This window comes from Cyprinus carpio, chromosome A18 (genome assembly GCF_018340385.1).
Source record: "Cyprinus carpio isolate SPL01 chromosome A18, ASM1834038v1, whole genome shotgun sequence".
Taxonomy (NCBI): Eukaryota; Metazoa; Chordata; class Actinopteri; order Cypriniformes; family Cyprinidae; genus Cyprinus; species Cyprinus carpio.
This window is the reverse complement of record NC_056589.1, coordinates 8,638,200-8,664,983: the sequence shown is the minus strand read 5'-3', so window position 1 is coordinate 8,664,983 and position 26,784 is coordinate 8,638,200. Positions and strand designations below refer to the sequence as shown.

Genomic DNA, 26,784 nt, shown 5'->3' with positions numbered 1-26,784 from the left:
CCCCACCTCGGCATAACACTACATATTATTTTTCATCCTTAACTCACTTCCCAAATTACGATGAACCAAAAGCACAACACTGAATTCCGTTTGAACGAAGCTTCCCACCACCGGCACTTTTTTCTCGTTCGACTAATTTTTTTTGTTAACTCAAACTAGCAGCCCTACCTCAACACCTTGTCTACTTTTATTTCCAACAAGCAAACATATCAACGTGATGTTGGGTCAGTCTGGAGCGGCGCCTGTTGCCAATTAGACCGCGGCAGAAGAAAACCCTTCTCCGTATGTAACAGATGTACGGGGACTACCCAGGTAAACGTCTTGCTAGAGTTGCCAGCTTCGGGAAGCGCTTTTCCAAAGCAGCACACATTTCAATAAGTTTTGCTTTTGCGGCTTCTTTCTCCGTTTGTGCAAAAAATTACCATTGAACAGCTTCTCTGCATTATCTCCTCAGATCGCCGTTCATCGCATCTTCTCCCTGATAACATGGAGGGCAAAGTTTGTTGCCCTTCATCACTCGAAGCTTTAAGGTGTTTGCTTCGTAAATGGTACTGCATCGTACTTGTGCTACTGCTGTATTTTAATACGGCCCCGCATAATTTACAGGTAACTTCGTCGCCCTTTCTGTTAAAAATGATCCCACGCAGTTTGCTTCTTTTCACTCGCTCGCTTCTGCTTCTGCTTCCCCTTGCTCGGAAAAAAAAAAAATCAAAATTCTGCAGGCATGTGTCACGTGTGTGGTTGCGCGTGCCGACGCTCTCCGTGAGTTAATAAATATAGGCTAAGCTATATAGTAGGCTATTTTATTTTTAAACCGCAGCAAACTAAAAAAAAGAACCTTAAAAAAACGTTTTTTTAAACCGTTTAACTGATAGTAAATTAATCGGTCAAAATTTTTACTTTCGGTTAACGGTTTTTAAACGGTCAATATGAGCATCCCTACATCCATCATTATCCTTTAAACTTCCATATAATGAAAAACAAGATTATTTGCCTATTCCCCATTACTGGTTAATATATTTTTGCACCATCAGGGACTTTAGTAATAAAGGAAACCAAATTTGGGTCTTTGCGATGGAAACTTCCTCTCAGTACCAGGATGAGTCTGAATGTTGCTATTTTCCCTGCATGTGTTCCTTTGAGACTGATCTAATGTGTGTTACCTGGCCACTGTGCAGGGGCAGAGGTGGGCGTTGCATGTTCCTCAATGCTCTCAGTGCGAAGTCTACGCCTGTCGCTCAGTAACAGCCCCTGATAGACCATCCCTGTGAACTGATTGGTCTCCGACTGCCTACTAAACACACCACAAACACAAGAACAGGTGGGTATGAGTCAGTGAATGTGTGTATATGTGTGTAAGAATTAACAGAATGGTATGCTGTTCACAGTAGTCAGACAATCTAAGCAGCTACAACACCTTAAGAAGCATTTTAAGATGAACAATCATCAGTAGTGGCATGTTTGTACCTGTAGCTGTGGCTGTCACACAGCGATTGGTAGATACACGCTGATAGAGAGAGCAGCGAGTGTGTGTAAAGCATTCACCTGAAATACACATGCACATATTAGCAGAAGAAGCACACCACACACACACCACACAAGTCTTCATACAATCTTTCTACGTGTGAGGGAGTCGGTGCATTTTTCACCCGGTCGTCCAGAACGTCTGGGTGAGGTGGAGCCTCCATCTGGACAATGGTGTAGAGGATATCATGTATGTGGTTTCTGAGATGCAGGACAGGGTTGGCGATGACAGTCTTGGTGGGGGCGATGCTGGCCGACAGCAGTGGCAGAGTAGTGGGGAGGGGGAGTGGTGATTGAAGCTGCTTCACTGTCATTTCCTGAGGAAACACAACCAACAAATAACGTTAGAACGCACTCAAAAGCCAACCAAACCGCTTGCATGAGAGCAGACACATAAATCAATCAACAAGTTGAACCATCATGTGAGGACGCACTTGTTGTGATTCCTGCAGCAGAAAAGAGTAGCTCCATTCTGACAGAAGTCACTCCTCCACCCTTGGCTCCGTGTAGACTGCCAGTAACTGGGAGGAAGACTCTGAGCAGAGCCTGATTCTCTCTCAGCCAGGATTCCTTCGCTCTGCATGTAGCTGCTTGGCCTGCAGGACGCCGTCGCTCCATCTGATGACGTTCGTATGCACCTGCTTAACCACGGATCTGTGAGTCTTCCAGGTCCAGAGATGCATCATCTCCCCATTTCTCCAGCTGACCTGCGGCAGCTTTCCCCTCAAACTGAAATACACACACAACGCTCGGGAACACCTAAAACACACACAAAAACACACACTCACACACACACACACAGAATATCCAGAACAGATCAGGAATGGCCAATAAGGATTTTTAAATAAAATACAATTGATGGTCATATGATGCGATTTCAAATTTTCCTTTCTCACAAGATCTTTACAAACAAATTAAACTGGTCATATGATGCGATTTCGAATTTTCCTTTCTCTTTGGAGTGTTACAAGCTCTTGGTGCATAAAGATGATCTATAAACGTTTTGCAAAGACTAAAAGTCTCAAATCCAAAGAGATTTTCTTTATAAAAGTTAATAGTCAACCACGGCCTCCTAAAACGGCTCATTCTAACACGCCCCCACGTCTACGTCACAATGGGGGAAGATTTGCATAATGCCACCCAAATGTTCACGCAAAGGAAGAAGGCTTAACTTTTATTCTCACTGTTGCCGCCGCTGCCATGTTGTGGAGATGCTGTGTGTTTTGTTGTGAAAGCGAAACTACTCTGTTTGGCCATCACAGTATGGTAAGGGGCGTAACATTTCCGTCACACACTTGAGGCATTCGGCCAATCACAACGCACTGGATAGCTGGCCAATCAGCGTATACCTCGCTTTTTTAGAATGATGAGCTTTGTAAAAATAGTCACGTTTTTAACCTTAAACCGCATTAACACAATGCATTACACCAAATACACAAAATAATGTTCTCTTTAGCAACGTCATATGACCCCTTTATTGTACTTCTAATCAATTCAGTTTCCTTGACTTTTGGTACACCAGAGTCACCAGAGACTCATTTTTACTGGAAGGTGCAGTTATTATTTTTTCAATAAACATTAAGTCAAAATGAAACATATGCATAGATTCAAAACAAGATCTATAACATTAATTTAGAAAATATACAGAGTGAATTTTCATTTCATGTACATTTTTAAATATTATGATATACTATACACTGCCAAAATGTGAAACAATACTGAGATTGACCATCTCACGGCATATAGTAGTCCTTATATAGTACAGCATATAGTAAAGTGGTTTATCAAAATCCTAATCAAGGTTCATTCTGAGATCGAAATCAATGCAACGTGATGGTGAGCATATACCTTATAATTGCAGATGTAGTGCATGGCCTCGATTTCCTTCTCCAGCCAGTTGTAGAGCTGAAATCGCAGTTTGCCACCATCCACCTCATATCCTGTTGCCAGCGTCCGCAGCTCCGTCATGAGGATCTTCAAACAGGCTCGGAACTTCAGCTGTTCGGCGATCACATCCACCTCTGACTCACCCTTTGAGTCTTCACGCTGCACAGCTGCTGATTTGGATGGCTTTTTGGCATCCATCATCCTCCACCTCTGGTTTCTTCATGGTCAGCCCACCCTCTTCTTTTTTTTTCTTTTAGTCCTCATCTCCTTCTTTATCATAACCCCAATCCAACTGTAGACCCTCATCCTCCATTTTAACCATTGGTTGACTCCAGTCCAACCCGGCAGAGGACTCTGTTCCCCAGGCGAAATCTGAAGCCTTTCCTCCATTCTCTCTGCGGCTGGGGGGGCACTGACATTGGCCACAGATGAGCCCTTACTCAGAGAAGATGCTTTCTTAGTGACTTTAGGGATTTTGGATAAGACCTCAAGGGCCAGAAGTGGGCAGCCCACCTTAAAGTGAGCATTAGCGGTGGTGAAGAAAGAGGTTTCCGCTCTATCGGGTTTATTTCGTCTGCGCAGTTGCGTTCTGATGTTATACCAACTGCAACCCCAGATGCTTCGGGCTTGGCAAAAATGCCGTCTAATAATCAGAGGGTGTGCGCGCAAGTAGTTATAGAAACTAAAGACGACAGGATTGCAAGATTTCACCAGAACATCTGAAAAAAAGAGAAACGTTTTAAACTGCTACTAAAATTATTAGTTACAAATTAACTCACTAGTTGATGGGGTGTTACATGATAAGTGGGGCATGTTGTGATACTGCTGTTAATATTTTAAGCATTCGTTGGTAGCTATCATATAGCTGGTTACTGTAATGCAGTGACTCTTTACCAGGGAGTTCACTGATCATCCTCTTTGTAAATCTGCTCCAGCAGTTGTGTCCAGGGCTCTGGTGTAGTCCTTCATGATCCAGTACGCAATGCTCCTCAGGAATGGGTCAGGGTGCAGTTTGGTACAGGAAAAGCCACTTCCATCTCTGTTGCAGCCGAGAACCTTCTCATACAGGATACCCTGACAGGTGGAGGAACTCTCATAATCAGCCTCGTGAAGACGAGCAACAATCATCGCAAGCTGGATGTCCTCCATTTTCTCCAGACAAACCTACCAGAGAGACAGACCAACTTGTCAAGAACATACACCGGTCACAGGGCTGTCAATAGATTTAAATTTTTAATCAGATAATCACACCCTTTTTCTGTGATTAATCACACAATTCATTTACTATATCCAGCAAAGTAAATCAAAAGACCAAAGGGTGATTCTCACAAATCTCTTTTTTCTACAAGCTCTTTTCAAGATTAATTTAGAGAAGGACACTTAAAGACTCCAAAAGTACACCAAAGAACCGAATGATATAAAGACCACATAATTGATACATTTATGCACACCAAAGCACACATGAAAGAAAAAAAATCTGAATCATATGGTGTCAACAGTTGTTTACATTTTAGACGAGTCCTAGACTGCATGTATCTACTACAGTACACAGATCCATTCAGAATAACTAAACACTCATACAAGCATTAAATATAACGGACTCACATGTTCTTACTGTATGACTTCTGTACGCTACCGCAGTAGTCTTTCCCTTGACTACAATCTTCATTCATTAAAACTTTACTAGTATAACTAGCTGGTTATCAAGCTGAGAAATGTAGTTTGCGTATCATCTGGCCATACAGTGGTGGGATGTTTTCAGTCTGTATTTCACACAGCGTGATGTGTGAGGGCTCGCGCTCTTCAGAGACAATCACAGACTACGACAAAGCTTGTGTTTTAAAGTGAAACACTTATCACTGTGTTTTGACTGTGTGCTGTCAGACATCCAGCCCAAGGTAAATTACAGCTGTCATATGTCCATCAAGGGAGTTTATCTGTGATGTTTAGACTAAATTCAACTGCTCATGGCTGTTATATCACACTCCACACTTCATAGACAACCACACGCTCTATGACGTCACGACCAAACCAAACCAAACTCTGCAGACTCCACATCTAGGAAATCAACAACAGACACTTTCTATATTCTTCTGGGAATGAGTTTCAGCACAGTTAAAATAGGACAGTGCAGACCTCAATGGCGTCTTTCAGGGAGCCAGCGAGCAGGAAAAATGCAGCTGACTGCTCAAAGCGCTGTTTGCCCAGGAGGAGAAGGCGTTCTTTAAAGCCGCCTTCCTCCAGCGATCCTCACCTGAAGTTATGGCTGAAAAACTGGGTCATCTTCTCATCATGTTGAGACCTACACAGAAATCAATACATTAATAAACAGGCAGAAAGCCCACAGGACCACAGCAACACAGCATCAAGAGAATATCACACTGCATATGAGATGCAGCTTTATGAAGGTAGCACTGTCTGTATGAATAAGAGTCCGTGAGTTTTGAAGTACCTAAAGAGACCCCAGAGAACAGCCTTCTTCTTCATGGCCAGATAGAATAGAGCTGCATCCAGCGGATCACTATGCCTCTGAAATGCTGCTTTGGCTACCTAATGCAAAGAGGCAGAGATGTAGTTTTTATTTATGAACTGTAATATCACCATTGCCATACAGTATGTACTCAAAGAGCTGTTTACACCAAGAAAGATAACTATAAAGATAACTATAATTATAATTATATTAGCATCTACACCAGTGGAAGACTAGTTTTGGTTTAATCTAAATGCCACTTTTAATGCACAAGCTCTTTAAATCAGGATTTACTCTGATTGGCTGTCACTGATTTTATCCTTTATCAGCTGGATAAAATCATTCTGGCAGTGATTCCAACAATCATTCAGGTGCATTTCTTTTAAACTTAGAATGATTTTTAAAAACTATATTGTTACCCTCTTTGGTGTGAATGGGTCTAATATTAACTGAATAAAAGGACAAAAAAAAAATAGATAAATAAATAAAAGGTACTAAAATTAGACTACATTTCAACTGAAGTGAAACTGTATAGAAATGCAATGAACAAAACTGAACTGAATTAAAGTCAACTGAAATTTAAAATGAACTGAAATTAAATGAATTAAAGCGAACTGAAACTGAACTTGAAATGGAGCAGACACTGAACTGATTAGAAATTGAATTAAATTTAAACTAAACTTAACTGAAATTAACTGAACTGCACATAAGTAAAAAATTTATGAATTAGAAATGAATTTAATTTAGTGAAAGTGAAACAGAAACTGAAAAAGGTCACCAGACTTTAAATATTTTGAAGGCAGGAATCAAAATAATTAAACAGTGGTTAGTGAAATTCTCCTTCTGATATTCCTATCAGCCAAAAATATTAATTAGACTATTATTGACTTTATGATCACTACTGGTTAATAGCAGTGGTTCTTAACCATGATCCTTTCAAAAAAAAAAAAAAAAAAAAAAAAATTAATAATAATAATTATTATTATTATGGCTGTCCCATTTAAAAAAAATAAAAAATAAAATAAAAAAAAATAAAAACAAATGAGAGTGAGATTCAGATGTGCTTGATTTGAGAGATATCCAAAATTTGAATGGTTGGGGGACCTTGAGGAACAGGATTGGAAACTACTGGTTTCTTATTTGTAAATAACACTATGTGTGTGCAAGTATGTTTTAGTGGTCTCACCTTCTCCACCATCCGCCTCAGTGTATTTATGTTTCTGACCCACCAACCGGCGCCCACAGCCCTGAGCTCAGACCACTGCGGATCTCCTCTCTGCATGGCAGGAATCATGTTCAGCATCTCCTCCTCAGCTTCTGAGTGGAACGCCCATGCAAAGTGACATGTGGACACACCTGGACACACAAACACAGTATAAAAGCAGATTCCCACCAAGACCAGAGATATACATGAAGCTTTCAATCCTTAATAACAAGTGAATGCATTTAGGACAAGCAAGCAAAAAAATAAAAACAATCTAGATGTCAACATTTAATACACACACACACACACACACACACACACACACACACACACACACACACACACATTTCTTAGACTGAAAATTCAGAATTTGAAACCCCAATTTGTGTTTGTAGGGCACATACAGTGCTGCTTGAAAGTTTGTGAACCCTTTAGAATTGTCTATATTTCTGCATAAATATAACCCCCCCCCCCCCCCCCCAAAAAAAACCCCCAAACAAACAAAAAAAAAAAACATCAGATTTTCATGCAAGTCCTGAAAGTTGAAAATGAGAACCCAATGTTTTATTTAAAGAACAGCCATCAATCTCTAGGATTACCTGTTAATTTGAAGGTGAAATTAGAGTCCATCTGTTCAAAGGTGTTTTTAATCAGTGAGATGACTATCAGGTGTCAGTGTGTGCCAGGTTTTATTTAAAGAACAGCGATCTATCATAGTTTGGTCATGTTTGTGGAAGTCTATCATGGCACAAACAAATGAGATCTCTGAGGACCTCAGAAAAAGAGTTGATTTTGTTCATCAGGCTAGAAAAGGTTACAAAGCCATCTCTAAATAGCGTGGACTCCACCAATCCACAGTCAGATATACTGTGTACAAATGGAGGAAATTCAAGACCACTGTTACCCTCCCCAGGAGTGCTCCACCAACAAAGAACACTCTAAAAGCAAGACGTGGAAAAGTCCACTAGGTTTCAAAGGACTGCAGGTTAACTTCTAAGCAACTAAAGGCCTTTCTCACATCGGCTAACGTTAATGTTTATGAGCCCATCACCAGGAGAACACTGACCAACCATGGTGTTCACAGCAGAGTCACAAGAACAAAGCCACTGCTCTTCAAAAAAAGAGCATTGCTGCCCATCTGCAGTTTGCTAAAGATCATGTGAACAAGCCAGAGGAATACTGGAAAATTTTTTTGTGTATGGATGAGACCAAAAAAGATCAAATGAGCAGCGTTATGTTTGGAGAAAGAAAACACTGCATTCCAGCATAAGAACCTTAAGAATCCCATCTGTGAAACATGGTGGCAGTAGTATCATGGTTTGGGCCTGTTTTGCTGCATCTGGTCTAGGATGGCTTGCCATCATTGATGGAACAATGAATTCTGAATTATTCCTCAAATTCTGAAAAAAAAATGTCAGGACTTCTGTCCGAGAACAGAATCTCAAGATAAAGTGGGTCATGCAGCAAGACAACAACCCCAAGCACACAAGTGGTTCTACCAAAGAATGGTTAAAGGAGGACAAAACTAATGTTTTGGAATGATTGAGTCAAATTCCGAACCTTAATCCAATTGACATTTTGTGGAAGGACCTGAAGCAAGCAGTTCATGGGAGGAAACCCACTAACATCACAGAGCTGAAGGGGTTCTGTACTGAGGAATGGGCTACAATTCCTACAAACCATTTTGATCAGCAAAACAGCTCACAAACTGATCAGCAGTTACAAGAAATCTTACTTGCAGTTATTGCTGCAAAACGGGGTCACACCAGATACTGAAAGCAAAGTAGGGCTGGTCCGAATACCATCTTTTCAGCTCACAGCTTCGGTAGTAATCAACACCGAATAATCCAAAGCTTCGGAGGAGAGGGGGGGCTGAAACATATTCTTCTCTCTAACACCGTGTCTATACCGGACAGGAGTGGCGCAGCGCAACAAAACACAATAGAACCTATTATGCTGTCTACACTGGATGCGGTGCGCTCGGCTGACAAATTCCCAACAGTAAACTGCTGTTGCGTTCTATTTACTATTTACTTTATGTACTGACACAAATTTCAAATGATTTTCAACGGTCGCTTTGTCACGTCCAGTGTAGACAGACTTTAGCTGTTGCACCGCGCCGCGACATGAGAACTGACCTCCAGTGTAGACACTGTGTAATAAAAGCAGGAATCTCTGTGTGTGTGTCTGTCTGTCTGTTTGCAGTTCACTTTATGCTTTCATGTGGTGACAGGCTTTATGGAGATGCTGATTTGATTTTGCAGCAGGACTTTAGCACCTACCCACAGTGCCAAAACCACTTCAAAGTGGTTTGCTGACTTTTATATTACTGTGCTTGATTGGCCAGCCAACTCACATGACCTGAACCTCACAGAGAATCTATGGGGTATTTGTGAAGAGGAAGATAAGTAACATCTGAAAAACAATACAGAGGAGCTGAAGGCCACTATCAAACCAACCTGGGCTTCAATAATGCCTCAGCAGTGGCACAGGCTGATCACCTTCATGCCACGCCGAATTGAAACAATAATTTGTGCAAAAGGAGCCCCAACCCAGTATTGAGTGCATAATTAAACCTGCTTTGGAGATCTTGAACATTTCTGTTTTGTAAATCTTTTTTTTTTATTTGATCTTTGAGAAAATATTCACATTTTTTGAGATACTGAATTTTTAATTTTCCTAAGCTGTAAGTTGTAATCATCAGAATTAAAACAAAAAACTCTTGAAATATTTCAGTTTGTGTGCAATGAATCTAGAATTTAAGAAAGTTTGCTTTTTAAATTAAATTACAAAAAATAAAGAACTTTTCCATGATATTCTATTTTTTGAGATGTACCTGTACATACATACAGTGGGTATAGAAATGAATACCCCCCCCCCTTAAAATAACCAAATTTTGTTGATTTGCAGCCTGAAATGAAGATGGACACGGTTTTTGTTTTATCCAGCTGTATTTCTGCAGTGCAACTTATAACATCCCAGTGAAAGATATAACACCACCAACAAAAAAAAAAACAAAAAAAACCAAACAAACAAACAAACAAACAAACAAACAAACAAACCCCCCCCACCCCGAATTACTGATTTGGAGAAAGGATCACCCCCCTCTTAAAAATTACTTGTAAACTCAATCAGGTTTAGCTAATCACCTTCTCAATGGCTTACAAAGCCATTTGACTCACCACAAACGTGGATTATATGGGAGGGTTGCAAGAAAAAAAGCCACTCCTCAAGAAAGACCACATGCAGTCACAACTAAGCTTTGCCAAAACACACCTTGAAGATTTTTAGGCAGATCTGGTGGAAATCCAATACAGCTCACTATCCAAATAATACCATTCCTACAGTAAAGTACGGAGGTGGTGATATCCTGTTCTGGGGGTGTTTCTCTGCAGCATGGACTGAAGCACATGCCAGGATAGAAGGAAAAAATGGATTGAGTAAAATACTGTTAAATTCTTGACTAAAATCTGCTGCCCTCTGCAAGAGAGTTGTAAATGGGAAGAAGTTTTACTTCCAACATGACAATGACCCAAAGCACACAGCAAAACTCACAACATAGTGGTTGAAGGAGAAAAAGGTGAATGTCCTTGAAAATCTATGGAATGACTTGAAGACTGCAGTCCACAAACGCATAGCATCAAATTTAACTGAACTTGAGCAGTTCTGCAAAGAAGAGTTGGCAAATATTGCAAAGTCTAAGATGTGCAAAGTTAGTAGAGACTTCTCCCAACAGACTAAAGGCTGTAATGAAAGCAAAAGGTGGTTCAACAAAATACTGACACACGGGGGTGATCCTTTTTATAACTCAGTGATTCTGGTTCTTATTTTTTTTCCTGATATGTTGGTGTAATATCTTTACTTGGATGCAATAAGTTGTACTGAGTAAAATACAGCTAAAACAAAAACTGTGTCAGTCTTCATTTCAGGCTGCAAAGCAACACAATGTGATTATTTTAAAGGTGGGCGATTCTTATATATATATATATATATATATATATATATATATATATATAATATATATATATATATATATATATATATATATATTTAAGCATACTATAATATAGACATACATATATCAGGTGCAACAACATAATATTCAAAATATCAGCACCTTACAAAAATTATTTAATAAGAAATAATTTTATGGTTAAGTCCAAAAAAACGTGCACTGTTGCAAAAATACACCAGTCTATTGTCTTTATAATCATATGTTCATAAATTATTAACAGAGTTTAAAAGTTTTTGTTTTTTTCTACACATTCATTTTTTATGCTGGGCCCTTTACTGGGTGTTGGAAAAGCTTTGGCACCCTCTTATATGAGGGAACCATATACCGCTTTGTGTGCAGATGGGATTGTGATGTGTGTATATGTGTATGTAAGCGAGTGTGTGTTACCCTGATGCAGTAGCTGCATCCTGTAGAGTGGGGGCAGGGATGTCAGCAGACAGGTATGTAACCTCATGGCCAGCAGGTAACGTAGACCACACTCATCTAGAGCATCTCCACCTGCAGAAACACACATTTACTACACCATAACCCTTAGAAACTGTGTTGCATTTTTAACATCTGATTCTTTATCTACACAGCAATTCCACTGCATCAGTTTTGAAAAGCATGATATGAGATCGTCACTCTCAGACATATTGCTTTATCATCAAAGAGTGTTAATGCTCAGAGCGCACACAGTGAAACATTTTAACAGTACCAAAAAATCCACCACATCAAAACTCAGAGACTAATTAAAAATTTCCTCTACTGCAAAATTGCGGATTGAACTTTGAAGTTTATCAGCAATCTAATATTAGGTGAATAAGAACTACGGTATAAACACTTGCATGCTGTATGATTTATCCTACTGTCCCTGATCCTTTCTCCTTGCATCTTGGCTCTAGCAAGCACTGGAACACTGTGTTATGGTTTAGCACTAAACAGACTAAATAAAAAAGATCTGATCTATAGGTAACATGGATAAAGCCTGATATGTTTAATGTTTCCAATAAATAATTATACCAAGGTTAATCCAAAAAATATTTATTAAGGTTCTCTCTATAATTTACTTGGTTAACTCCACTGAAATACTAGACATTGAGCCAACACACCAAGTATATCACATTCAAAATATACTCATTAATATTATTAGAGAAAAAAACTAATTTTACTTCAACTCAGTGTTGTCAAAAGTATCGATGTCGGTACCAGCCATTAATGAAATTTAAATCAGAGGTGTTTAAAAATCCACACAACAGTGCTCAAAATCTTAGTGAAAAAATGCTGGTATCATCACTTTTTTCAAATTTGTCGGTACCGACATCTGTATTTGACAACACTAATTCGACTGTTAAGGACTTTGTTTATTTGTTTAAATAATTACATTATTTAAATATTTAAACAGAACAGTATTATATACTGAACTGAAATACAGCTCCTATTTTAAATTATATGTCCTTTGATATCTCAATGTGGCCCTATACTGCCAGTCAAAGGAGGAAGATGCTTGTTGGGGTCAGATGGTATAATTACTAACTCTTCCATACTGTCTTGATACCACGGACACCACTGTGGTGTACAGTTTGCATTTACAAGCAAGTTTGATCATCTAGATAAATTCATTGCCTTAAGATTAGTGCTGTCAAACTTAGTGTGTTAATGCAGGTGATGATTTTTTTCAGTTTAACATGTTAAAGATATTTAACGCAATTAACTCAGGGGCAGAGCTAGGGTTGGCCATCATACTCACAACTGCTGCTTCTGTCTCTTTTTTTTTCTTGAAAAGAATTGCATTTATTTAGACGCAGAAAGTCTTTGCGACCATAATTTTCAGAACAGTATCTTCACTGTGGGTGTCTATCCCATTAGTGTAAGGGTGTGCAAATCTGGCCCTCAAAAGTCCATTGTCCCGCAGAGTTTAACTCCAAACTTAAACAGACTTGAAAATGCTAACCAAAATCTTCAGGAGTACTTGAAAATTACAGGCACGCATGTTTAAATGAGAGCCAGAGATTCCTACTCCTAGTAGTGTTTTAAGGTGAAGCTTGTAATTCTTAAATTTACAGAGACAACTATAAGAAACTCAATCGTATGTTATTTTCCTTTTAAAATGTAAAGAAAATGGTTCTGTAGAACCAAAAAACAATGCTTTGTTTGAACATCCAGATAAGCCCAATACAGCAACATTGGCTCAACCAATGACTTTATCTATTTGTTTGACCAATGAGAAATGGGGGGGACTGTTTGAAAAAACCTGTCAAACAGTCTTTATATTTGCAATTTCCATTTGGTAACACTTGTTTTAAAGTTGGTATGAGAAGTAAACTCACCAGTGTACTGTTTATCTGTGGGTCCTGCTACTTCTGCACTTGTAGTCGCCACAGTATCGGCAAGAGCCACGAGGAACATCTACTCAAGGCGTGTGAGACCTGGCAGGCTGGAGTGCATAAGATGTGAAGACAGCACTTGTGCGTGTTCAGGGCCAAAGTACGTGGGGCCGTACTGTGATAGGTTAATCACACGAGACTTCTTCTCTGGTTTCTCTGCAGCAAAGCTCACAAAATCGTCAGTGGTGACAGTCTGCACCTGAAACAGATCAGAGTACTGATCCTCTGGTTGTTTCTGTGTCTCACGATCTGCCCCTTTTCCCGCTTCCTCTCCCATCTTGTAAGAGGTGTCCTGGTCTGCAGACAGCAGGGCGTATAGCGGAAGAGGGGGAATGGAGTTGATTTCGGTGTAATCTCGCCCACCATCTCGGCCAGCAACGATAATGTCTTTTGCCGTGCTACCCGTCACGCTGATGGTTCGGGATAGATGCCTCCTGGCACCACCCTCACCTGCTTCCACATCCCTCACCACTGCAACTTCTCCAGCAATGCACTTAACCAGGTGTGCCAAAATGGCCTTAGCACGACGTACCCTTCCAAGGTCCATAAGCTCTAGCAACTGGGTTGGATGGTATTGCGGAAGAGTGGGCGACAATGAATGGGCAGCCTCAAACAAGCCTCCATCTTGAATCACTGCTGGGGGGCGGAATGCATCATCAATTCCTGCACTACCCTCGAAGACACTCTTAGATCGTGCTCTGCCCTCATTTGAAACAGACACAATGCGACCTCCAATGCCCTCTGGGGATGAGATAATGTTGTTGTCTGAGTCGCCCGGTTTTTCGTCTTGCCTCCACTGCGCAAAAACCTGCATCTCGCAATCCATGCCCACCACCAGAATGCCATCCCGCACCCAGGATAGGGACACCGGCAGGGATGGGGTACCATCCACGGAAGAGACGAGGTTTACAGATCTCAGAAGCACCCAACGAGAGCGAAGTCCCTGCTTTATACTGCCCCCTAGAGGCAAGGTGACTGCCATGCCATCCTTCACTCCTGTCTGCTCTGTGACAACCCCTGAGATGCGTCCATACATAAGGATATTGGATCCAACCCCCCCCGACCGTCAGGATGTGCGACCCATCTTCTTTTGACAGCCAGTCCAAGTGCACAAAGTGTTTGATATTAGGGCTGTCTTTGGTTACAAAACAGATCTGATTTGCTATTAGACAACTAAATTGCTATCAACACTGACACATGGATCTAGCGTTTTCACAGGTTTGCTAAAATCATCGAGGTGAATTGTCTGTTCCAGGACCCACTCCGAGCCACCCGTCGACTCACACTCATAGATGGATACAAGCATGGAGAAGTCCTGAGGCATGCCACCCTCATTCTCAGGCGACATCTGTTTGAACGACACAGCAAGTCTTCCCGTGTAGGAGCAGCTGACTGCAACGGGTCGGCCCGCAACACACACAGAGCTGTCGATGTCTTCTTCCTCTTTCAAGAGACTCCATTGCTCCCACCGATATGAACGTGTCTCTTCGGGGTGTGGTGCTGATAATTCCATGTCCACCCTACAGTGCCAGAACCTGACACGTCCATCAGAACAGGTGGTCACAATCAGGTATGGAGCCAAACACACAGGGTAGATAGACGAGGAGCTCAAGTGACCTTTGAAAAGAACACCCAATATTTTATCACCTACATGATGCTTTAACAGTAGAACACAATTGACAAAACACCTAGTCCAATCATACATACCCACAAATGGCTTATTATGATATTTTCTTTTCAATATAAAATGATCCAATATTATAAATACTTCAATGTTTAGAAGACATTTTTATATGACCATTAAGACAGAGACCATGAGTAGGCTGCTAGTCCAATTACAAACAGATTATTAGGGTCCATGTGAAATACAGCTATAGTTACAAATGCTTTCATTCTAGATAGGGTACTAGGGATGGGCGATATGGGCTTTAAAATGTATCATGATAATTTCTGATATTTATTGCAATAACGATATCAATGACGATAATTTAGGGAATCCTGTTTTTTTTTTTTTTTAGAGAGAGAAAAGTATTATATTTCCTATTTTTACACAAAATAGGGTATTGTGAGCAGTACACATGACTGTTTAATTCATACTGGAAGCCGGAGGGCGCCCTTGCGCAGAAACTCCACATATGCATAGTAGAAGTAAAGCAACACGAAATCAATAATAAGTACAGAGTTATCCAGTGATCGCTGTAGCTGAATAAAACGCAGATAGAGAAATCTTTACTGAGGAAACCTAAAGACAATAAACATGCGATTGCACAAAATACATGATCTTTGTTCTTCAAGCAATCTTGGGTATTTGTAAAGTGTATTTATAAGGCAATGGTAATCGACATAGCCTTTATCACTGTATATAATGCTATAAAATAGTATGATTTCTGCCTTATTCTGATACGAAAGCACATCTGATCTCAAAAATAAGTTATTTCAAACACTCGACTATGTTATTAAGTTAATATGGAGAAAAAGCATGTCAATAAATAATATCTTGTTGGACAACAGGTTTGTAACCGACTCATACACATGTAAACTGTATTGCACACGTGCTACTGTAGTACATTTATTCAAGGCTCAGACCGATTTCTGTCGCACTGTACAGTGTTATCCAAACCTGTTTCAGATTGTAGAAGAAGCTGCTCAATTTCATGTTCGCCTTCCTTCACATCACTCCACACAGTCGCACACAGAAATATGTCAACAACTAGATTTTATCATTATTATCGCGGGAAGACTAATTCTTATCGTGGGGAGAATTTTTACCGGTATATCGCAAACGATAAGATATCGCCCATCCCTATAGGGTACTTTTTAATTTTGGACGATATAGTTCAGTCATATTGTCCTATCGTCAGCCTGTAAGATCGCCGATACATCACATTATCATGCTAATTTATTTAATTATTTACTTAGTTTCATAGCCGGAGAGTGAACCAACTCCAGCATACAGCTAAATCAGCCTAATGTTACTGTAATCTATTAACTACACATTATATCTTTTTAGTCAAGTTTTTAGTTTATGATGAGAGAATTTCACAAAATTCAGTCAGTGAGCGTGTGCACCGAACAACAAAACGGTGTTTATTTGTTTGCGATGACTCGTCTGAACGCCTCTGACTGGCCATTGCATTCATAAACTCAGCAGAATTGTGTGTGATTGGTTATAACATGCAACACTGTAAAAACTTGTAAAAAAAAATATGATAGAAACAAATAAGCCCTAATAATCATTATATAATAATACTAGCCTGATAATAATCGGCTTGATATTATCAAAGGCATCAGTCACAGGCGATATCTCTGACTACCATCAATACACGATAGTATCGTCTATCAGCACAACCTTACTACTTTTCACTTCATTTCAATAACCCCTACATTATCATACACCTGTGAGTAGGGTATTTCTACAATGGCATCAGTAAACTGAAATATTGGTGCACAGTAATACATCTTGAATATCAGGAGAATTATATGTTATTAACAGCCCAAAGACCAGAGTAAGTATAACCACACAGAACTGATCTGCTGTGATTAATTTTAAGATTAAAAACTAGCACGTACAGCTCATATAACTGCTATGAGGCAATTGATAGGGCAATTTAGTTTGTTAAAATGCATGTGTGCATATATATATGTATATAGGTAATACTTTATTTTAAGGTGTCCTTTTTACACATTAGATGCACTTACTATTATAATAATTAATTATGCATAATTACATGCAAGTAACCCTAATCCTAACCATACATATTAAGTACATGCAATTATTTAATATTACTCAGTACTTAAATGCATAAATACACTGTAACAAGGACACCTTAAAATAAAGTGTAACATATATACACACACATATATATATGATCATACCGGCAGAAGGACGTAGCACTGATTAGCTCCACCCCTGGTGGAAGGTCTAGACGCTGACTGTAGACCAGTTTAGAGCTCAGGATGAGTTTGCTGGCTGACTGCAGGTTGGCAGAAGAGGAGGAGCGAGGCAGCTGACTATGAGCTGGAGTGTGGTGTCAGGAGATGAGTCAGCCATAGTTCTGACTAAAAGGAACTGTCAGCTGGTTCTGGAAAAAAACATGGTCATTTACTGGCTCTTCTGCAAAGATTAGAAAGACAGTAAAATGTAACCGTAATCAATCATGACATTAATTATATTGAATACATCTCAGACAGAGACAGAGAAACAGAGATCAACAAAAAATATAGACAGACAGTACAATACACATTGCAGATGTACATTATTGATGCTCAACGGGTAAACTAGGGCATCATTTCCTTCTAAATTATATCTATCTCTGAAAATTAAATTAGGCATTAGAGGAAGTATCCGCTTTCCATTCATGAGACTCCCCTCACAATTTCCTCTCATAAGTTGTCTGCTGACAGCTGTGTCATCATTTCATAAATAACCCACATCATACGCACCCACACATGCCTGAACCGAGCGCAGATGAAGATGCCACATCTGTAATACGGAGTTCTGATTTGCATCCTTCTCGATCACCACCAGGTAGAACTTTTCTGAGAAAGGAGGGGGCTGGTACTCTAGAAACAAAGATAATGCAAATGTAATGTTTTGTCAACACTGTTTAAATCAGACTTAAAAAGAAAGAAAAGGTTTTTGTACCTTCTGCAGAGGGAACACTAGTACTGCTGAAATCTGGTATGTCTTCATGTGGTTTGTAGCCTAAAATAAAATCCTCCTGAAATACGTGGAGCAGCTGTGTGTTTGAGCCACACTGAGAGACACAAACATGAATTCAGTATTACACACATGATATTTTCAAATTGCAACATTAACAGAATATGTTAATCACACACCAATTTGCATCTGCACATACACAGATGTAAAACCCACCTGGTTAGTAATGACATCCAGCTCTATGATGCAGCCGGGTCGGGCAGTGGACTGCTGACTCACAATGTTGAATACTTCACCCACCAGTTTCTGAATATAAAAGCAACCATCAGAGATCAACTCTAATTATATTTACCCTACATTTATCGGCAGACAAGGGCATTATTTTTATCAAATCTACTCTTAGAGGCTCTTACAGAGGTCTCTGGGTCGGAGAGTTCATCCAGCAATTTGCGGGCATCCACCACAGCCTGATACAGACGCAGGTTTTTACCACTCAGATGCCACAAAGCACGCACTAGCTGAGTTACAGTATGATCCTGACACAAACACAAATATTTTTATTAACCCCAACATAGTAACAACTAGTTACTATTAAAAAATGTTCCTTTAAGGCAAGTCATTTCACTTGGCGGCCATACTGAAAGACCTCTCAGGCATGCAAGTGCAGCTCACATCTCTTTAAATGGGGAGACATCTAATCTCTCAAAAAACTCTTCGCCAAGCTTACAATTAAATTTCACATTTGAAATCACCAATGAAAACTCACAACAACAGTCTCATAAATTACGTTTCTTTTGCTCAAATAGCATAAAAAGAACAGCAGCTGCAGTGATGCGAGGGCTTTACCGATTAGCTCTTTTATTCATAAGGCAGGGCTTTGTTTAATAGAGCACTATATTGGGTGTTGCATTTTTGCCACATGCAAAACTATACAAGTGAAACGTCTTGGGTATTCTGTTATCTATAGCCCTATTCGTATGGTAATTGTTTCTCATGTGGACTATAGTAATAATTTACGATAATAAAAGTACATTTGCATGGCACCTTGCATGGTTGCATGGTTGTCTGCTGTAAATAAAATGGCACATGCTTAGAATAATCAGAATAAATAAAAATTTAATGTAATAATTAATATCACATGTCATTTGATTATTTAAATCTCCCGTTTAAAAACAGAAAGACAGACGCGCCTATATAGGCTAGATGAATGGTTTGTCTTGCAATTCTCTTAAATTATGTCATTTTTAAAATGGGGAATTTAGCAGAAATAATAATGCAACCATTTATTTACATGAAGTAAGCATGAAGCTGCTTGGTTTATATTTTTAATGCAATAATTTATAATAGGCTATGTATTTTAAAATGGTATTGCACAGGATAATGGCCCATTTTAAATGTAATGTGCTTTATTTCTCTTTCTCCTTTTTGTTCTCAACATCTTCCAGCCTCTGTGGTATAACAGTGATTAAATATTGTTTTTAAATACTTTCCAACATTTCTGTAATAAATGTAGACAATATCTTTAAAATGTGTGCAAATTACGGTGAAGCTCTGCAGTGGACAAAAAGATTTAATCAATGAATTTTATATTGATTTCTTTTTGTAAACTCGATGTGGATTCGGACGGTTATTAAATCACTGCACAACCTTGGTGTTCATCAAAAAACAGTAGGTCATTTGGCAGGGGATTTTTACAAAGGTGGTCGTAGAAAAACACAGACATTCTGGATTCGGACGGCAATAAAATCACGACTACCCCCTGTAAATGGTGAAAATCCCTTATGTCCCCATGCTAATAACCACTAGTAGCTCAACATAGTAACATAACCATACTAGATTCCATTTCCAATATGAGGTTTGCTTATGCTGAACTCTCCACTATGTATAAAAGGGTATTGCTATGTAGAGTTTTTTTTGTTTTGTTTTTTTTTCTGCAGTACTAGGCAGTGGTTTAGTGTTGCTAGGCGATTACGCATGTTTTAGGTTGGTAGCTAGGGCATTGGAAAGCAATTTTTAGAATGTTCTGTATAGCCAATTTCTTGTATTGCAACAATGTTCAAGGTGGTTGCAAGAGCATTGCTACACAGTTTCTAAGACATTGCTAGGGCTTTATTAGGCAGTTTCTGGATGGTTGCTACAGCACTGCTAGGCAGTTTCTGGGTGGTTGAAAGGATACTGCAAGGTAGTTTCTAGGGTGTTCTGGGTTGTTGCTAGGGCATTGCTAGGCACTTTCTAGGCACTTGCTATGGTGTTCTTGGTGGTTGCCAGGGCATTGTTATGTTGTTTTTGGGTATTCGACAGGGCATTACTAGGCATTTCTAGGACATTGCTAGGGCTTTGCTAGGCAGCTTCTGGGTACTGCAGTATTGCTATGCAGTTTGTAGGGTGCTCCAGGTGGTTGCTAGCACAGATATGTATAGGTAGATGCCGCATTCGACAGCGCCAAGCACGTAGACACGTCCGCCATCTTTAACTGTCAACTTGACGTCATTCACCATAATAATCAATAAATATTCAAAGATGTCACAATCCTACGCAGCCGACGGTTGTAAAAACCGCCGGGATTTAAATTCCCAAAGAAACGGGATAAACTCTCACAGGTGAGAATGTGTTGATTTGTGTTTTTAAATGTATTAACTCAATATTACAAGTTTTGAAACAATTGGTAACTTATGTTATGTTATGGTGAATAACGTTCAAGTGACCCTTCAAATATGGTGGACAGCTTACGTATAGGGGCCCATAGAAACACCCACAAAAGACTCATCAACTTACAAACAAATAAGGTTGCTAGGGCATTGCGAGGCAATTTCTAAGATGCTGCTATGATGTTCTGGGTGGTTGCTAGGGCATTGTGAGGTAGTTTTTCTGGGTGGTGATAGGTCACTTCTAGGCATTTTGTAGGGTGTTCCGGGTGGCCAGTAATGCATTGCAAGGGTAGTTTCTGGGTGACTGATGAGTGGCATTGGCATTGCTAGGCAATTTTTATGATGCTCTGGGTGGTTGTCAGGGTATTTTTAGGAATGTTCATAAGGTACTGGATGTTATAAGGGAATTGCTCTGTGGTTGTTAGGGTGCTACTAAGCAGTTAGAAGATTGATGGCAGCAAGGACATTGTTAGAGTGTTCTGCTTTTTCACTCGTCAGTTGAAAAGTGACAGCTCTCATCAGTTAGCAAAGTAGTAGTGCAGGTATGTTACAAAGTTTAGGGTTTTGTTTAAATTGCTCTCCCTATATTATCCAAAAATAATGGATCATATGTCAAACTAAACTTTTTGATTATGAATTTAGTATGGATACAGCTGTGGTGTTAAACTCACCAAGCACTGAGCTAGGGACGAGTGTTGGCAGCCAGGCCACGTTGGAGAACGCAGATGTGTGGAGCGAGTTGATTCGTGCTAGCTCTGACACGCCCCCTGTGCAGGAGAGTGGGCCAATATGATCGACTCTCCAGAGGATCAGCTCACTGTAGATCGCATTCGGGTCATGGAACGTACGTGTGGCTGCATTTCGCAACTGTTTACAAGGAACGCCTCTCATTGGCCTGGTGGGTTGTAGAGCTACGCCCCCATTCTGATCTCCATCAATGCTTCCAGATCCAGAGGGTGGAGTCAACAATGCATTGTGATGAGATGATGTCAGCAGTAAGGGAAGGACCGTGTGACAAGCCAAATCATTGAGATGGAAACGGTGGCCGCAGTAACGGAACTTGTGCGAAACTGTGAGGACGTTTGAAAAGGCGGACTTCTCAGCAAAGGTTACAGCCCATTGGTTGAGCGATCCATCAATGTGTTTGGACACCATCATGACAGCTGGGCCGATGACAGCAGTGAGAGAGTGTCCAAAAGCACTGAGCCCCGCGGACGCAGATGCACTCTGAGGAACCCGCCGCTCACTTCTCTTATCCTCCAGAGCGTTACAATACTCTTGGTCCATAAAAGTACAGGTGTACATCATGATGTTCTTACTGAGGGAGTTAGCATCGCCAGTTGGGAACGCCACTGGGATACGAGAGGAGAATGACACCTGAAAGAGAAAACAAATAGATTTGATTTAGTTTATCATGGTAATTTGTAGTGTAAGCGTATTAGTGTATTAAAGGGGACATCGGATGCCCATTTTCCACAAGTTGGTGTGATTTTTTAGGGTCTTCATGAAATGTATGCATCATACTTTGGTTAAAATTCCTCAATGGTCGTGTAAAACAACACCCTTTTTACCTTGTCAAATGCTACCCGTTTCGGTGCATGTCTCTTTAAATCATAATGAGCTACTGCTCACCCCACCCTTCAGTTTTTTTGTACATTCAGTGGTGCGTTACCATTAAAAACAAAACTAATCCAGTGCGTCCTTAGTGGCTCTGATGTCAGAAAAAAATAAAGACTCTTATGTTCACTTTTACTTCTGTAAGGATGAAAGACCCTCAGATACTTTGATCTCCCAAGAAACAGACAATACAAACATACACGGGCATCTTCGAGACACCCCACAGAGTGGAGGTGCAAGAAACGCTTCTCTCACATATGCCACAGTTCCTTCTCATTCCCTTCCTTCCCCTTACCTATCCTCCCTCAGTTTGGTTCACTCAGAATGATTAATAGTATTATGTTCTACATGAATGCAAGTAATATTTACAGTCATGTTTGGTATCAGTTGAATAGTCTCAGGGCAAATGGTACAATGGTCTCAATCTTACAAAAGTAGACTAAAAGATAATACAGATCCTTAGAGTTAAGAGATATTTTGCTTACTGTAATGGGAGTGCCCTTTCCCAGGGTCTTCCATGTAAATTACCTTCTGTGCCCAACGAGGTGTTAACCACCCAGGTCTGGGGCCTAGCTTAATGCAAATTCTTATTGTTTGTACATGCCACCATTTGGGGGATGTTTTATCTTGGTGTTGTATTTAAAGAGCACCTTTCATGGAATTTTGAAATGTAGTGTGTAACATAGATAAAAGAAAAAAAAAAACCCCAAAAATTTAAAAATAACAACACACCACATATAAAGTTATTGTCTTTCAAAAGAAGTAAGAGTCGACTCTGAGTCATTTTTATGAATCGTTAGAAGACCTAAGCTTTTTCTTGACTAGATGACGTCAACTTGTCAAGTTATTTGAATACGATACGCCCACTTATTGCGCTCCAAGACGCCAGTGAAAACTAGAAAACATCATGGCGATGAGACGCTGTGTTCTGAAGTGCGCCTCAAAAGCAAACTTTTTTCATCTGCCCAAGGATGAGCCGTTTGAAGACTAAGTGGCTACAATTCATATATACAACTGTACCACAGAAGTATAGTCCGAGCCTTGTGCTTTGTTCACGCCATTTTGGAAGACGATTGCTTTACCAACTTAAATGCAATCAAACTTGGATTCGCGAGCCCGGCCGATATTGAAGGAAGGTTCAGTTCCAAGTGTATTTGCATCAGCTTCCTCCTCCGTATCACAACCTGTAAGTGTTATTAATAATTGTTGCTTTTACGTTTTATGTAGCATGCTTAATAATTGTTTGGTTTGTTGTGTAAGCACCGTTTAGCTTCTAGGTCTTCAATGATAATTGTATTGAGATATGTGAATTGTTTGTCGTTGTGTTGTCTGATCAGTATTTTAAAGTTGCAAATTGTTTCTGTGTAGTTGTAGCCCCAGTTAAATAACTATTACTATGTTAATTTTTTATATATGCTTTTCTATCTTTTCAAAAGTACATATAATGTGTTTCCAGGTAAAGCACGATATTACTGTCTTACTGAAGTAGTTCTAAAAATTCACAGTGAACCTAAGAATATGTCGATTATTGTAGACTGATGTTGTTCTAATAACTTTGTTTAATAATAAAGAATGTAGTGTAGCACACAGACTTTTAAATAATTGTGAAACTGCTGTTTATTGTGCTGCACGTGGCAGTTACAGGGTTAATGCGGGAGAGATGAGTGATTTCGGCTGGTGCTCCTGTGAGCGTCTTTTGTCTGTCGTTCTTCAAACATTACAGTATTGTTTAATCAGTTAGTCACGTTAGCACTCGGCTAACGTATCCACCTAGTGTTCACAGTTTAGCAGCTAAACTTTAGCTGTGGGCACGATTCGCTTGCATAAGTGTTTTTGTATTTTATGTCATTATAAGAACAGATTGACTATATTATTGTTTTATGTAAAGGTGCTTTGTCAATGGTAATGCTGGCTAACTGGCTCAAGGACTCATCTCTGTGCCAATCACAACAGGTTTGGCCAGCTGACCAATCAGAGCAGAGTAGGCTTGAGGAAGGGAGGGGCTTGCTCCAAACTTGCTTGAAACAAATCATTTCCTAATCATTGGCAAATGACTCTAATATTAAATGTATATCTGAGAAAATTACAATGTTTTCTGTCCTTAGATGCATTTAAACCTGATGTAGGGGACTCCAATACAATATTGGGACACTTTAAAATACCATCTGACCTGCTCTTTAAAGGATTGCAGCAAAAGGATCGGTGCGATTCTGGAGCCAGAAAGCCGTAGTATGGAGTGTGTCTGCACACTCTATGCTATGTATTTTCCTGAAGTCAGGTATGCATCCTTTTCTCCTAGATTTATCTTTGAGTATTTGATTTCTTGTATTGATTGGATATCTTTTGAATTGGCTATGTAAAACTGGCCATAATACAAATTTACCTGACTGATAATAAATTGTTGCATTTGATTCTATTCTGTTTTACTCTGTAATTATTGACTCAAACAAACTACACCTTATCCTTGTTACCGCATTTCCTGCGCCATTTTAGTAACGGGCTAAAATTCAGTTGAGATGAAGCATAGGGCACACCAACTGTATCTTTAGGTGATCCGGCTAACACTTGGTATTAGTTCAAGTGTACTTAGATTGTAAGGGCTTATAGGGAATTTCCATTTAGGTCAACTGGATGTTGTTCGACCAACCTTAATAGGATGAGCCTAAACTCTAACATTACTCTAGCTAAATGTACATGGGAAACCATGGCATGACCATACCAAATCTACTATCAGGGAAAGTAATGCTAGTCGGCTTGGTCGGCTTATATCTATAGTAGTGGTCGTGACCTCTGACTAGAAATAATGTTGCTTGATTCAAGTGTGTACAAATATATGGGGGCTAATTAAAAGTACTTTTAGAATGAGCAAGCATAGGAGCAGCCGTCTAAAGTATTAGCCAATTACCTCTGTCTAATTACCAAGACTGACGACAATGTGACCATAAAATATGTTAAATCCAAAGCGATATTTTTGAGCGACATGAACAACCTGAATGAACGATTACAATAATATTAAAGAATAAAATAGAATAATCAAAATGTCAGAATAATACTAATTAGAAATGGTCAAGCAAACAATTCGTGTGATGACAATCTAAATTCGAGGTCATATCAAAATGGAGTCAGATTAGAATTGTAATATAAATTAAATAACTTTGCACTCTGAAAAGACTGAACGCACAAGAAACCTTCAGCCAGCACTGGATACCTTCCTTGGGCACAGTGCATGGACCTTACACATCCAACTACAAAACACCTGCATTGCTTACAAGATGTAGCTACAGCTGCATTACGTGTCATTACCATGGTTTTTGTCGAATGAGTGTTTTACCTGAACCTGTCTGAAGATGCCAGGGTATTAAACTCATCCAGGTACTTGACATGCCAGACAAGGAAAGATCCATCGAGCGGGTGAATAGTGAAAAGCATGTCTGGACTCTTGTTCCACTCCAGGATGAGAGCATCCAGCTTCCGATCCAGCAAAACAGAGGGCAGAGGAACACTGCTGCTCGAACCTGGAGAAGAGGCCTTGGTGCTGCCCCTCCTGATCTGCCTCCTCATGCTCTGAAGAGCCCTTATCAGACATCTCATCCAGATCTAACAAAAACACAAAAAGAGAACATTATACAGTTTACTGTAAATGTGCAGCAGAGAGTCTTAAAGACACAATAATGCCACAATTAAAAACCCCATGAAATGTTCTTTACAACTTTTAGCATTAAGTCTAATCTATATGCTAACAGGTTTATTTATAATAAGGCAGTACCGAAGTCAAACTTGGCTGTCCCCTCCTGCTCAAAGTCTTCAGTGGGCTGTTCCAGGTGTTGTTCAGAAAGTTTGCGCAGCAGCTGCATGAACAGGTCCATGGAGGTGGTGAAGCTCAGATCTTTATTATTCAGCCAGTGAACATAAACCCCTCCCACTGATGTCCTCAGAAAACAGTCCCGATCCAGCCAGCGCTGCGGGGATATCTGATGACAGAAAGAGAGTTCACACTGCTGTCCGTGCATGTTTGTGTGAAATGCATACATGTACAGTATCAGATGATCATACTTCTATCTTCTAACCCCACCCATAAACTGGAACATAAAACTTTTGACAACTTTTGGCAAGAATGTTTAGTATGCTCTTTTAATAAAGCTTACTGTATCATATTTGACACACAGATTTCTAAGGCCTCTAAATTATAAACATGATCAACTTTACTGAAAAAAAAGGTCTATGCAATCTATAACATATCTTCTTTTTACAAAGTAAAAGGGGTTATTTTAGAATAATTCTAAGAATGTCCAACTTCATGTCGTAGTACATGTCTTTTTCTTGTGAAATCTTTAATGATTCTCATACAGTAATACATTTTTGAAAGCTTTTAAAGGGGTGGTTGATTATGATT

The 26,784-nt window shown here is 39.7% G+C and overlaps 1 pseudogene; it reads right to left on the bottom strand.

Moving 5' to 3' along the window:
* Window positions 1-1,482: 1,482 nt before the first annotated feature.
* LOC122134403 lies at window positions 1,483-26,293 on the bottom strand (annotated as a pseudogene).
* Window positions 26,294-26,784: the final 491 nt, after the last annotated feature.